Genomic DNA, 15,052 nt, shown 5'->3' on the forward strand with positions numbered 1-15,052 from the left:
AATGATTAATATTCCTTTGGGTATATACCCAGTAATGGGATTGCTGGGTCAAGATCCTTGAGGAATTGCGATACTATCTTCCATAGTGGTTGAACTAATTTACATTCCCACCAACGGTGTAAAAGTGTTCCTATTTCTCCACAGCCTTGCCAGCATCTATTGTTTCCTGACTTTTTAATAATTGCCATTCTGACTGGCATGAAATGTTATCTCATTGTGGTTTTGATTTGTATTTCTCTGATGATCAGTGATGTTGAACTTTTTTCATATGTTTATTGGCCACATAAATGTCTTCTTTTGAGAATTGTCTGTCCATATCCTTTGCCCACTTTTTGATGGTTTTTTTTTTTTCTTGTAAACTTAATTTCCTTGTAGATGCTGGATGTTAGACCTTTGTCAGATGGGTAGATTGCAAAAATTTTCTCCCATTCTGTAGGTTGCCTGTTCCCTCTGATGATATTTCTTTTGCTGTGCAGAAGCTCTTTAGTTTAATTAGATCCCATTTGTCTATTTTGGCTCTTGTTACTATTGCTTTTGGCATTTTTGTCATGAAGTCTTTGCCCATGCCTGTGTCCTGAATGGTACTGCCTAGGTTTTCTTCTAGGGTTTTTATGGTTTTGGGTTTCACAGTTAAGTCTTTAATCCATCTTGAGTTAATTTTTGTATAAGGTGTAAGGAACAGGTCCAGTTTCAGTTTTCTGCATATGGCTAGCCAGTTTTCCCAGCACCATTTACTACTGAATAGGAGATCGTTTCCACATTGCTTGTTTTTGTCAGTTTTGTTGAAGATAAGATGGTTGTAGATGTGTGGTGTTATTTCTGAGGTCTCTGTTCTGCTCCGTTGGTCTATATGTCTGTTTTGGTACCAGTACCATGCTGTTTTGGTTACTGTAGCCTTGTAGTATAGTTTGAAGTCAGGTAGTATGACTTTGCTCTTTTTGCTTAGGATTGTCTTGGCTATATGAGGTCTTCTTTGATTCCATATGAAATTCAAAATAGTTTTACCTAATTCTGTGAAGAATGTCAATGGTAGTTTGATGGGAATAGCATTGAATCTATAAACTACTTTGGGCAGTATGGCCATTTTCACAATATTGATTCTTCCTATCCATGAGGATCGAATGTTTTTCCATTTGTTTGGGTCCTCTCTTATTTTCCTGAGCAGTGGTTTGTAGTTCTCCTTGAAGAAGTCTTTCACATTAGCTATATTCTTAGGTATTTTATTCTCTTTGTAGCAATTGTGAATGGGAGTTCATTCATGATTTGACTCTCTGCTTGTCTATTGTTGGTGTAAAGAAATGCTTGTGACTTTTGCACATTGATTTTGTATCCTGAGACTTTGCTGAAGTTGCTTATCAGTTTAAGGAGTTTGTAGTGTGAATTTATATTAGTTATTTCTTGATTAAATAATGCTGCATGACAATCATCATACCTCAGTGGCTATGACAATAAACATTTTTGTTTGTGCATGAGTGTGTAGGTTACCTGGGTGGTTCTGCTGATCTGAGCTGGTCTCAGTAGGCTCACTTGTGCACCTACAGCCTGCTGTGGGGATAGCTTTGCTGATCTTGGCTGGGCTCAACTGGGGTGACTCAGGTTGGCCCCAAATGTCCTCTCATCCAGCAGGCCATTTGAGGCTTGTTCTCATAGCAGTGCAGGATTCAAGAGAGAATCAGATGGAGGTATAACCCCTTAAGGTCTAGACTCAGAATTGGCCCACTATCATTTCTCTTCCCTACTGGCTAAAGCAATCATAAGATGATGCCTGACTTAAGGAGTATGGAGATAGGCCTGGTTCTTTGTGGAATGAGCTACAAAGTCATATTGCAAAGGATATGAAAACAGTGGTGGTAGAGAAAACCCCAGCTATTTTTACAATCAATCTGCCCCAGAGTTAGACAGACCTGGTTTCATAAACAGGCACTCTTTACTACTTGCCTGATATTGGACAATTCACTTAACCACTCTGAGCCATTTTTTCTCAATTGGAAACAGGTATTATGAGAACGGAATGAAATAATACATATATAGGGCCTGGTATATCATAGGAACTAAAAAATTTCAATAAATTTCCTCACAACCTTCTCTCCAAAGAATTGCTCTTAATATTATGAAAATTATTGTATTTAAATTTGATTTGGAAAAAACAGAATATTAAAACTGCATACATACTTCAGAAAATAATGAGATAAAAGTTTGAACAGTCATTTGAAAAGATTTTGAATAAATTAACTGGAAAACCAAGTTCAACATTATTAAAACCAGTAGATCCAACTGATCCAATGTGATCCAAAAAGGGTAGGTCATAAAGTCTATGGGTCAGACCATGGGGAATGTATCACCTCCTTTTCTTCATACTCCACATCTGGTTGGGAGACAGCACCAGTAACTCTTCTCCTTTGTCTATTCTCCACTTAAACATATATTTCTACTCCAAATATATTCTCAGAAGAAGCCTTAGATGGTCAGAGAACCACCAACCTGCACACCAGCACTCAGCTAGAGAAACTTGATTTCAGGGATAAAGTATTGGGTTAGGTGTGGGGCCATAATGGTTCTGCTCATGGCTGCTGGCTTTGTTCATAGCAGACGCTTCAGAAATACCAACTGAATGAGTGTCTCAGAGGAAGAGCAACATAGGTAAACAACAAAGGTGTTATACAGTGAACATTTACTCATTCTACAAAGCTTAAGTTTCTACTCTGTGGACACAGTGGGAATGGTAAATGAGACAGACAGAGTTACTGCCATCAAACAGCTTACACTCTATGCATTCAAGGGAGGAGTATTTGTATTTTCTGCTAACATATATTGGGCACTTACTATGCTTCAGCTATTGTGCTAAGCACTTTATCCATTTGTCCATTTTTTTTTGACAAGGTCTTGCTGTGTTGCCCAGGCTGGAGTGCAGTGACACAATCATGGTTCATTGCAGCCTTGACCTTCTGGGCTCAAGCGACCCTCCCACCTCAGCCTCCCAAGTAGCTGGGTCCACAGGCATGTGCCACCATGCCTAGCCAAGTTTTTAATTTTTTTTTTGGTGGAGACAGGTTTTCACCATATTGCCTAGGCTGATCTCAAACTCTTGGGCTGAAGCGATCCTCCTGTCTTGGCCTGCCAAAGTGCTGAGTTTACAGGTATGAGCCACTGCACCCAGCCAGCTAAGCACTTTGTAAGTACAAATCTCAATCAGCCTCCACAACACCTATGAAGTGTTATTATTATGTTCATTTTATAAATGAGGAAAATGAAGTTCTGAGTTATTATACAACTTGCCCCAAATCACCCAGCTAGCAAGAGGGGGAGCTAAGCCGTGAATTCAAATCTGTCTGATGTATAAACTTGGGTTCTTAATGACTATCACTAGAGTTGGATGGGAAGGTTTTGTGAATAAATTGGGATGTTTGTTTTATTTTTAAGTTTTAAATTATTTTTATTTTATTATGACAATTTGAAACAGAAAAAAAGTCAAAAAGATTATCCAGTGAACACCTATATGTTGCTACATAGATTCTAGATTTAAAATTTACTAAATTTGCTTTATCATATAACTATCCATCTGTCCATCCTTCTTTCTAACCATTAAGCATCTTTTGTAAATGCCTTTCAAGGGAAGTTACAGATATCACTAGAAGTTGGGATTTGAATTGGACCTTCAATGATGCTGTTAGATCTCCATAGGCAGAAGACAGAAAGGAAGGGGCAGCCCAGACATGGGGAAGAGTATGGGTGAAAGAACAGGGGTAGGAATGTGCATGGTGACTTCACAGAATAAGAATAAGGATGTGACAGAGGGTGCCCGTTAGTGTTGAGAAACATGATAATGAAGGGTGGATAGGAGGCTGTTGGAAGAGGACTTTGGCCAACCAACAGGCAAATGAGTCCCATTTTGATGAAGTAAATATGGGGAATAGGAATGGCCAGAGTTTCCAGTAGAAAGAATATAAGTCACAGTGTCAAGAAATTAGCTGTATACTTGGGTGGGGAGAGAGGCTCAAGTCATGGAAGTATAGTAGTTCTAGTGAGGCATGCATGACGGAAGATGAGTCTGGAGATCAGTGACAATAGATAGGGAGATAAAACTATTAAGAAAATATAACAGGCCAGACACCGTGGCTCACACCTGTAATCCCAGAACTTTGGGAGGCCAAGGTGGGCGGATCTCTTGAGGCCAGGTGTTCAAGACCAGCCTGGCCAACATGGTGATATCCTATCTCTACTAAAAAATACAAAGATTAGCCAGACGTGGTGGTGCATGCCTGTAGTCCCAGTTACTCAGGAGGCTGAGGCACAAGATTCACTTGAGTCCAGGAGACAGCAGTTGCCATGAGTCGAGATCACACCACTGCACTCCAGCCTATGGGACAGAGCGTGACTCTATCTCAAAAAAAAAAAAAAAAAGAAAAAAATATAACAGAAGAAATTTGCTTTATTGATGTTTAAATTCAAAAATAATATTTGTTAGCATATAATAATAATTCATAACAATATAATCTAAATTGAATGTTTTTATAAAAATAGTCTTCTACCTGTGATCTTCAGAGAACCCCTCACCTTCACAGAGCTTCATGAATGAGTAGACATCCACATTCTGCAAACAGTGACCTGGGTCAGGCTGTGCCAGCCACTCTCGTATTTGTCATCTCATGTAATCCTCAAAGCACCCAGAGAGAAAGGCACTATCGCCCCTGGGATATCACAGGAACTAAAAAATATCAATAAATTTCCTCACAACCCTCCCTCCAAAGAATTGCTCTTAATATTATGAAAATTAAGTAATAATAGAAAACTTAATTTGGAGAAACAAAATAATAAAATCAAACACATATTTCAGAAAATAATGACATCAAAGTTTGCACAACCTAACCTAGTGGAGATATTTGGCAATATCTGAAAAAAATTTTGATTGTCACAACTAGGGCATTACTATTGGCACCTAATGGGCAAGCACAAAAGATGCTGCTAAATGTTCTACAATGTACAGGGCAGCCCCACAACAAAGAATTGTCAGGCCTAAAATATCAGTAGCGCAGACCTTGAGGGTCTAACCTAATTAGCACAGAGACTGGGATATGTAGCTGCTCAATCCTTTATTTGTTATTTTCTATTTTTAGAGACTGGGTCTAGTTCTGTCGCCCAAGCTGGAGTGCCGTGGCACGATCACAGCCTCGAACTCCTGTGCTGAAGAGATCCTCCTACCTCAGCCTCCCAAGTAGCTGGGGTTACAGGTGCTCACCACCATGTCTAGCTAAATTTCAAATTTTTTTTGTAGAGACGGGGTCTCAGTATGTTGCCTAGGCTGGTCTAGAACTCCTGGCCTCAAGAGATCCTCTGGTCTTAGCCTCCCAAAATGTTGGATTACAGTCATGAGCCACCATACCCAGCCTCAATCCATGTTTTTTGAATAGTACTGGTGATTTTATTTTATAGATGAGAAATCTGAGGCTTGAGAGGTGGGATGTTAAGAAATTTGCAGCTGGGCGCGGTGGCTTATGCTAGTAATCCCAGCACTTTGGGAGGCCGAGGTGGGCCGAGCACGAGGTCAGGAGATCGAGACCATCCTGGCTAACACAGTGAAACCCCATCTCTACTAAAAATACAAAAAAAATTAGCCTGGCCTGGTGGTGGGTGCCTATAGTCCCAGCTACTTGGGAGGCTGAGGCAGGAGAATGGCATGAACTCGGGAGGCAGAGCTTGCATTGAGCCGAGATCCTACCACTGCACTCCAGCCTGGGCAGTAGAGTGAGACTCCGTCTCAAAAAAAAATTTACTTAGTTTGTCTTGCTAAGAAGTGGTAGAAATGAGATTTTTTACTTTGGTTTTCTGATTTCAAATTCAATGCCTTTCAGTTATACCATGAATCCAGAAAGATAAATGGGTTAAAATGATGATATAGCTTTGAGTCATAGTAAATGAGAGAATGTTAGCACCAGAGACTAAGTGACATCGGAGAAGAGAGTTGTTGGGATCTAAGAGCAGATTGTAGTGAAGACTTGAGTTCCTGATATTTTAAAATCTGAAGTGATGGTGTAGGGAGAATGCAAGTGAAAATATTCACTGGCTATCTGGCAATAAGAATTGGAGTTCAGAGGGAGGTCAGAACAGGAAAGGCACTGCTGTTGACAGCAGGTGTTAGCTGCAGTCATGAGGCTGGAATGGAGATACACATTAAGAAAGGACAGTGGAAATCGGGGCTAAATTCTAAGAAAATGCTCATAGAAAAGAGTGGACTGGTGAAAGAGGAACCAAAAAAGATGATAAAGAAAGTGGACTCCAGGCTAGGCGTGGTGGCTCACGGCTGTAGTCCTCGTACTTTGGGAGGCCAAGGCAGGAGAATTTCTTGAGCCCACAAGTTTGAGACCAGCCTGGGCAACATGGCAAAACTCTGTCTCTACAAAAAGTACAAAAACTAGCTGGGTGTGGTGGTGGGCGGCTGTAGTCCCAGCTACTCGGGAGGCTGAGGTGGGAGGATCACCTGAACCTAGGTAATCAAGGCTGCAGTGAACTGTGACGATGCCACTGCACTCCAACCTGGGTGACAGAGTGAGGCTCTGTCTCAGAAGCAACAAAAGAAGAAAGAAAGAAAGAAAAAGAGGCAAAGAAAGAAGGGAAGAAGGAAAGAAAGAGAGCGAGAGAAAAGAAAGAAACAGAAAGAAAGAAACAAAAAGAAAGAAAGACAGAAACAAAGAGAAAGAAAGAGAGCAAGAGAAAAGGAAGGAAGGGTGAGAGAAAAGAAAGAAAGGAAGAAAGAAGAAAGAGAGAGAGAAGGAAAGAAAGAGAAAGAAAGAAGGAAAGAAAGAAAGAAAGAAAGAAAGAAAGAAAGGAAGAAAAGAAAGATGCCCACAGGACATGCTCTTATTAAAGAAGTCAGTTGAACAGGAGTTTGAGAAGGCAGTTCTTCAAAAATTTGTTTCTTGGTGTCTAAGGAAGAATTTCACTATTTCCTTTTCCATGTATTGCCCTAACCTGTACAGCTGACTACGTAAAATACTTGCATCTTATTTATGCTGTTTGTAGTTATTCCTAAAATCTTAATTAGTCATGAGAATAAAATTTCAAATTCTATTTAGGCAAAAGCCTTAAGGTTTCATCCTCAACCGCCAACCTTCCAGTAGCTTCTATTTTGACCTGGACACCCCAAATATTACTTATCTGTAGCCAATGTTCCCTTTTTTCTCTACTGAGTCCACACATTCTTGTTTGACCAAATAACAGGAACAAACAATTCCTTTCATAATGGATGTACCCTAAGGTGTCAGGCTTCTCAGAATCCTATCTGAAAATTAATTCCACTGAACCATGGTGCAATAGGATTTTAGTTAACACACTTGTTATTTATTGGCTACAAATGGTAGGGATTTGACAAACTATTCTGTGCCTCCAGGCCAGAATAGTACAAATAGTACTCAGTTCTGAGTAGGGAAGAAGAGGAAGGGAGAGAGTTAGAACACAACTATTAATGCATGTGGAGGTACCAGATCAGCTGACCACATCAACGAAAGGTTACTTAACTAATAATGATGTACCATTAGTGCCATGTCCCTGTTAAAGAAAAAAAATATTCAATGACACTTCTTACAGCATGGTAAAGAAGACTATTCAGGACCATTGAGACAGATACAGGGACCACTACAACGAAGACTTGCAGTAGGGTAGAGAGATGGGGCTCCACTCTTAATACAGCAGAGGAAAACGGGAATTTATAGCCAAGAAACAGGATATGGGACTCTAGTTAAATCTACCTAACAGGATTCTTACTAAGGACAGGCCAAGGTGATTAGATATCACCTGGAGGACAGTGGAGGATGAGGAACCCTTGGGTGATCAGTTGTCAATGGGGAGGGAGGTTATTGCCAAACTGATTTTGCTGGGTTCTTTGATAAACTGGAATTTACAAGGAAATACACACATGGTCTTAGGAGAAAGTTCAGGAGCCTGACTAAAGTTTGGCCAAGGAAAAAATCTTTGTCATTCCCCAATATTTTTAAGGTAAAAGACTATTAATACTAATAAGGATTAATATTTTTTACACATTTATAATATGCAAGGCATTGAATTAAATACATTCTATAGATTAACTCATTTTGATTATCACAAGGACTCGACGTAGGTTTAATTTTCATTCTATTACTGGCTTTAGACAGATGAGGTTCTGACTATGGCTTGGAAAAGCTGGGTATCTGGGCTCATTTCTTTGCCAAAATCCTGGCCTCTAAGCGTCACTGTCCAGTAGAACTTTCTGTGATGAAGAAAACGTCTTGAGTGCTATCCAGTATGGTAGACATTAGCCACATCTTGGAATGAAGCACTTGAAAGGTGATTAGTAGTAAAAAAGAAAAAAGCAAACACACACAAGAAACCTCAATTTTAATTACGATTATAATTAATTAACTAAAATGTAAATAGCCACATTTTATAGCTGTGTTGGGACTGTGCAAATATAGCACATTTCCATCACTGCAGAAAATTCTGTTGGACAGTGCTATTTGGAAGAAATGTTGCTCCTTCCCTTTCTTCCTAGGTTGGATTCTAGGGTTCCACCTTTGCTTTGCTTTTCTTCTGCACAGTGATAGCAGTCCAACTTTCTCCACCCCCAATCCTCCAGCCTCAGTGAAAGGAGATTGCTTTTGCTTTACGCGCCCGTAATCCCAGCTACTGGGGAAACTGAGGCAGGAAAATCGTCTGAACTAGGAAGGCGGAGGTTGCAGTGAGCCAAGATCGCACCATTGCACTCCAGCCTGGGCCACAGAGCGAGACTCCCTCTCAAAAAAAAAAAAAAAAAAAAAAAATCCAAAAAGTCTAATTCATTTTGAAATGTCGACATACAGCGAAATCACCAGGGAATCTTGCAAAAAAAAAATGCAGATTCTGATCCGCGATTGGGCCTGAGATTCCGCATTTTTAACAAGTACCCAGGTGATGACCTCGCTGTTGGTCTTCGGGCCACTCTTGGAGAAGCGAGGACATAGGCTCCAAGATATTGGAACCAGACCTTCTCAGTTCAGAGGCCTTGCTTCTGACAAGGAGAGGACTTTACAGTAAGTTTGCCTGGAACCTGTCCTACGTGGGGTACGTCCTGGCAGCTCCGTTTTCAGGCTTTGAGTCAACGTTTGGGGAATTGTGTTATGTACCGGGCGCCTACACCTCACTCATGTCATCCTCTCAGCAACAACATGAAGTGGGCGCTATTATCCTTTGTTTTACAGGGAAAAGTGAGGCTCAGAGAGTTAAATTGCCCAAGGTTATGAGATTTTCAGATGCGTTGAACCCAGGTACTTGTGACTCCAAGAGATAACGCTTTTCACTAGCATTCTGGAGCTTCAGTTTCCTGTGCTGTGAAATGGGAAGGATTGGCTAGCAGGGTCCAGATCCCTGCCAGATACACGTAAAGGAGGCCTTGTATTTTTTCTCGAGATCTTGCTCTTTGACCCTGCGGGGAAAAGTTCTCTTTGGGAACACCGAGCTCCCCTCGGCTTGCCGAGGTCAGGGGTCATGTGCTCTTCCCGGGGAGGGTCCGGCAGTCCTAGAGAGGTTTGGCTGGGAACACAGAAAGCCGGCGCATTACATAACCGCGAGACGTCCCTCCTCCGCTGCGCCCCTCGCCCCTAGCCAAGCCGCAGTACTTAGAGCGGATCCCCGCGCTAAATCCTCTTCGCCCGCCAGGCAGAGTCCCTGGCAGAGCTGGCGGGGCTGAATGAGCCGGTGCATTTCGAAGGCCGAGCACTGGGATTTTCCGCGCTACGCTTCCCTCCCCCCGGCGTTGCCGGCTGGGCCCCCGGCCCCAGCCTCGCCGGCGCCTCCGCCCAGGCCGCTCCCCGCCCCACCGAAGCGCGGATCGCGCCGCCTGGGGCCCGGGAAGGGGCCACCGCGCAGGGACGCGGCTCGGCGGGTGCGCCCCGGGGGCACGTCCGCGCGCTACCGCCAGGGCTGCAGTGGTCCCGGCGAGGTGAGGAGGCGGCGGGGCAGGGTTGGGGGCGGGTGTGGCAGGAGGGCGGGCGGGGCATGGGGGTGGTCTGCGCGCTGTGGGCGGGCTGGCAGAGCGGTGGAGCGCTGGAGCGCTGGGCTGTCCCGGGCTCAGTCTCGCCGGCGGCCCCGGCTCCCGGATCGCCAGCGCCCGGGCCAAGAAGCTCCTCGGCTCTCCCTCTTCCCTCTCCCCGACTCGGTTGTGCAGAGGGCGCGGTGGCTCAGGTGACACGGGCATCCCTCAAGGAAGGGCGGCGGGACGGCAGGGCGCTGGCGCTGTCCTTGGAGCTGGAGGAGGACGGGGACGCTCCATTCTCCGCTGCCCTAGCGCCCATCCCGCGCCGGGAGTCTGGGACCCTAACTTGGGTGCGTCGGCGCGCAGCTTGGGTTGGGAGGGAGACACGTGCTCACTTGCCCTGTCTGGGTTGGGTCTGCGCTGCGGCCGAGTTTTTGGGCAGGTGGCTGGAGAACTAGCGGCTTTGATCTCCATCTCTTGTGGTTTTCAAATGCAGACTTCTCGGTGGAATAGAGACCATCTTTCTTCTGGATTTTATGTTTATAATACATTTTTAAAATCTCTCCCCCGTCCCCCACCTTAGACAATAATATTTACTTCCCGTGTGTTAATTAAAAACACACCGGCTTTCAGTGGATTGAACTCAATTTCTCAGTTGCTTCTTGTCCACAAAGAAACCAGTGATATCTGTATTTTGGACTCGGAAAAGCGTTCGTAACAAAATTTTGAAGCACAATTCCAGTAAGTCCTAGGGTTATTTGGTTAGTCTTCCGTTTTCACACATCAACATTCTAAACCTCTTGTACTATTTATTTATTTAGAGACAAGATCTCGCTCTGTCGCCCAGGCTGGAGTGCAGTGGCGCGATCTCAGCTCATTGCAACCTCCGCCTTCTCGGCTCCAACGATCCTCCCTCCCCAGCCTCTGGAGTAGCTGGGACTAAAGGTGCGCGCCACCACGCCCGGCTAATTTTTGTATTTTTTTTGCAGAAAAAGGGTTTCGACATATTGCCCGGTTTGCTCTCGAGCTCCTGGGCTCAAGCGATCTGCCCGCTTTAGCCTCCCAAAGTGATAGGATTACAGGCGTGAGCCACCGTGCCTGGCCATAATTTTTAAAAATGTCTGGTCGGGTGAGTCCTGCCAGGAAACTGGTTAAACACTCTCCTTTTGAAGAGCCTCTAGTTAGTTCATCCTACCTGCTTCTTTGCTCAGAGCTAGGCACTCCCGCGGCGCCACCAGCTTAGCCCAGGGGGAAAATCTTCCGGCCTTTCAAATTCAGAAACACGTTCGCTCCACAGGTGTCCAAGCTCACTAACATTTAAAATCATCAGCTAGCTGCCCTTGCATAGTTTGTCGCTCCCCCTCCATAAATGTCATGCCAAACTATGGGCAATGGTGTCTGACCTCCCCCACCCCCTGCGCCCCCAAGGTGACCGGATGTTTGTTGAAGAAATGAAGGATGTAAAAGAGTAGTGGTAGTAATTAGGTGAACTGGATTTGGTCACTTATAATTACAGGGTTTAGAGAAACTTTGAAACTGAAAGGCTTTGGAGACCATCTACCAAATTCAAAGCCTTCACCTTACAGCCAATACAGGAATCACAATACAGGAAGCTCAGATCCAGGTTGGCAAGGATTGGCTGAATTCATACTGTTAACTGGTGATGGAATCAACACTAAAATCCAGATCTTCTCATTCCCACCTGACTCGGTTTTCCAAGGCATATTGCCTCTAGGCATTTTGAGCGAAAATAATATGACTAGCATCACCTAATCATATCATTTTCCTTTTCTTATTTTTTATGTTTGTTTTTTTAACTGATGGGATTCTGAAATAGATGAGAGGTTGATTTAATCAAATTGCTTTTGTGGCACAATTTTTAAAGATGCAAACCTTTAATTTTAAGTAGTATTTTAAATTATTTTTATATTATGGATATGCAGATACTTCTCAGGTGAACCCCCAGAACAAAATTAGTCCAAATAGATGGGAGTGAGTCTACCCCCATCTTTCCTTGGAGTCTTTTCTGATTCTCAGCACCCTCTATGGTAATGATTGGTCAGAAGTAAAAACATGAATTATAGTGTTGAAGTGGTTTATATGAGGACTGTTTGTTTGTTGTGATTAATACTATGACCAAAACAAAGCTAAGAAAGGAATTTCAAACTGACTTATTTAACATTACATTGCACTGCATATTTTTCAATTTAGTTCAATTTAGCAGATATTTATTGAGTGCCTACTGTATGCCTAGTGCTGTTCTGGGCATTTCGGATGTGTCAATGAACAAAACAAAGAACTTTGATCCTATAGAGCTCAAGTTGCAATTTATTCATTAGAATTTTTCCAGGATTTCTTAGGCAGATACAAGAGAATTTCAGTTTTACCTAAGCAGGAAAATAAACGTAGTGATCCAAACTATCTTCCTTCCAATCCTACAATTCTGAGAATCTTACGATCATGGAAAAAAAAATGACAACAACAACAACAAAAAAAACAAATTCAGGTGAAGTTACTTTGACTTTTATGAGCTGACATTTTACTGTAAGTGAATTGCAGTCCCCACATTTGGTTATTTAATATATGTTCATTTGGAGTCAATGAAATTACATTTCCTTTATTGCAGGGACATCACCATGGTGACTAAACTTGAAGCATGGGATGATTTGTTTTCTTAAGAGTGTTAGTGGTACCATGTTAGTATTGGAGACTAATTAAATTAGTTTATAAGATGTAGCTTTTTATTTATTTATGAAGATGGTGTTCTGTTGTTATTTTGTCTCACTTTACATTTTGTCCCCCACTTTCCTCCACATTTATAGACTATCAGACATTCCAGTTTTAAGCATTTTCTAATTCTCTCAATTGCTTTTTCTTCAAAACAGCATGGTTTGCAAGCTCAGGCATGTTTATTGTTTTTAGCAAAGGCTTATCAAAATGAACTTGGCAGTTTTTCAGTCGTATACAGCCAAAGAAAAGTATTCAGTGCCGCTTTTGGGGTTGTTTATGCATTCCTCACCTAACCAGTTGCTTTGCTTTTAAAAATTGCCAATTTGGAAGCTATTTTCTTATGAGTACCTTTCCAGTGTATATAAAAAGTCACCCATTGAAATGGTATAGTAATTTAATTGATGAAAACTAAATATACAGTTGAAGAGGTTGGGGGATTTTGGACAGAAAGATTTTCCCTCTGATAATATTTTTAATGTGCTCTACATCAAAGGACATCAGAAAGTGTCATTATCTAACAATGTCCTGTTTGAAGGTGGTGTCTGTTGAACATTTGGAGAAGAGTCACAATTTCTGATGCATGCTAGGCACCTGGAATAGCTGATTTTTTTTTCTTCATTCACCCACCACTGTGCCCCATCAGATACATATCCTTCCTTCATTTACCGCACATTGATGAGTGGGGTTAATTGCTGTAGCCAGGTAAGATGTTGCATGAGATTAATTAATTATTTAATTCGTGTGCTCATTCATTTATTAATTTAATGAATATTTATTGAACTTCTACTCCTTATTAAAAGATTTGTGTAAGGATTTGTGTGAAAATTGTGTTTTGAGCATCTCTTTTCTGGTACTGGTGACAGCAGGACGTATAAAGACACAGAACATGCCTCTGATGCAGCTTACATCCTGGTATGGAAGAGAGGACATTGTATGGCTAGCTATCATACCAATTCAAACTGCCATAAGAGATGCATAAGTACTTTGGGAATTAAAAGGAAGAAGAGAGAGCAGGCAGGCACTGTGAAGATTTGAGGGTTAGGGAAGACTTTGTAGAGGAGGGCACATTGGAGTTGCTTCTTGAAAGATGGTAAAGCATGGTAAAGCTTTTATAGAGGCAGAGGATATACCTGTCTTTATGGGAGCACATCCTTGCCTCTTTTTGAAGACATGTAGAAAACTTCCTCTTGGGAACCAGTTGAGGCTGTGTTGGGTCGTATAATAGACACTTATCACCTCTCTGCCCCTCTACATGCATCTGACTCTGTTCTGCTTAATGAAATACTGCCCAACACTGAAACAACTCATTGGATTAACCAATGCTGTCCTTCTCCTCTGAACCACATTGTGGTGGTTGCTCAGACACAGAGACCACTGTGGAAAATAGCTATCATCTTAATAAATTTGTATACTTGGCTGTTACTAGGTCAGGTGCATGCTTACAGTGGCGTTTGGTTACAGTCCAGTTTATGCCAGTTGTACTTTGCTATTGTATTTTTGTTTTTTCTTTGAGACAGAGCCTTGCTCTGTCACCCAGGCTGGAGTGCAGTGGTGCTATTTCGACTCACTGCAACATCCGCCTCCCTGGTTCAAATAATTTTCCCACCTCAGCCTCCTGAGTAGCTGGGATTACAGGCATCCACCACCACGCCTGGCTAATTTTTGTACTTTTTTTTTTTTAGTAGAGACAGGGTATCACCATGTTGGCCAGGCTGGTCTCGAACTCCTGACCTCAGGTGATCCACCTGCCTTGGCCTCCCAGAGTGCCAGGATGCTATTGTAATTTTGTGATTTAATGAAATATTGCCTAAACCGATATAACGTGAATGCTAAACAAAGAATGGTATTTCTGTGAAAACTAAGTTGATCGCTATATGGGCCCATAAAAGTAAGTAATGTTAAAAAAATATATATCAACACATGCTGCAACATGGATGAACCTTGAAAACATTATGCTAAGTGAAAGAAGCCAGATACAAAGACCACATGTTGTATGATTTATATGAAATGTCCATAATAGGCAAATGCATATCAACAAAAAGTGGATTAGTGATTGCCAGGGAAGTGGGGTAGGGGAAATAGAGAGTGACTGATGATGGATGCAAGGTTTCTTTTTGGGGTGACGGCTATGTTCTGGAATTAGATAATGGGGTGGTGGTTGCACAGCATTGTAAATATATAAAAACCACCAGCCGGGCGCTGTGGCTCACGCCTGTAATCCCAGCACTTTGGGAGGCCGAGGCAGGCAAATCACGAGGTCAGGAGATCGAGACTATCCTGGCCAACACGGTGAAACCCTGTCTCTACTAAAGTACAAAAAATTAGCTGGGCATGGTGGCGGGC

At 42.4% G+C, this 15,052-nt stretch overlaps 1 protein-coding gene across 1 annotated transcript in view; it reads left to right on the forward strand.

The window, feature by feature from the left end:
* The first annotated feature begins 10,036 nt into the window (after positions 1 to 10,036).
* The window catches only part of SLC16A12 (solute carrier family 16 member 12), a 105,053-nt gene continuing 100,037 nt past the window's right edge, over positions 10,037 to 15,052 (forward strand). Inside the window, exons 1-2 of the mRNA XM_032137183.2 lie at positions 10,037 to 10,188; positions 10,969 to 11,108. The gene's annotated coding sequence lies outside the window, so the exon portion shown is untranslated. The remainder of the gene's footprint in view (positions 10,189 to 10,968; positions 11,109 to 15,052) is intronic.

This window comes from Hylobates moloch, unplaced genomic scaffold (assembly GCF_009828535.3).
Source record: "Hylobates moloch isolate HMO894 unplaced genomic scaffold, HMol_V3 SCAFFOLD_3, whole genome shotgun sequence".
Lineage (NCBI taxonomy): Eukaryota > Metazoa > Chordata > Mammalia > Primates > Hylobatidae > Hylobates > Hylobates moloch.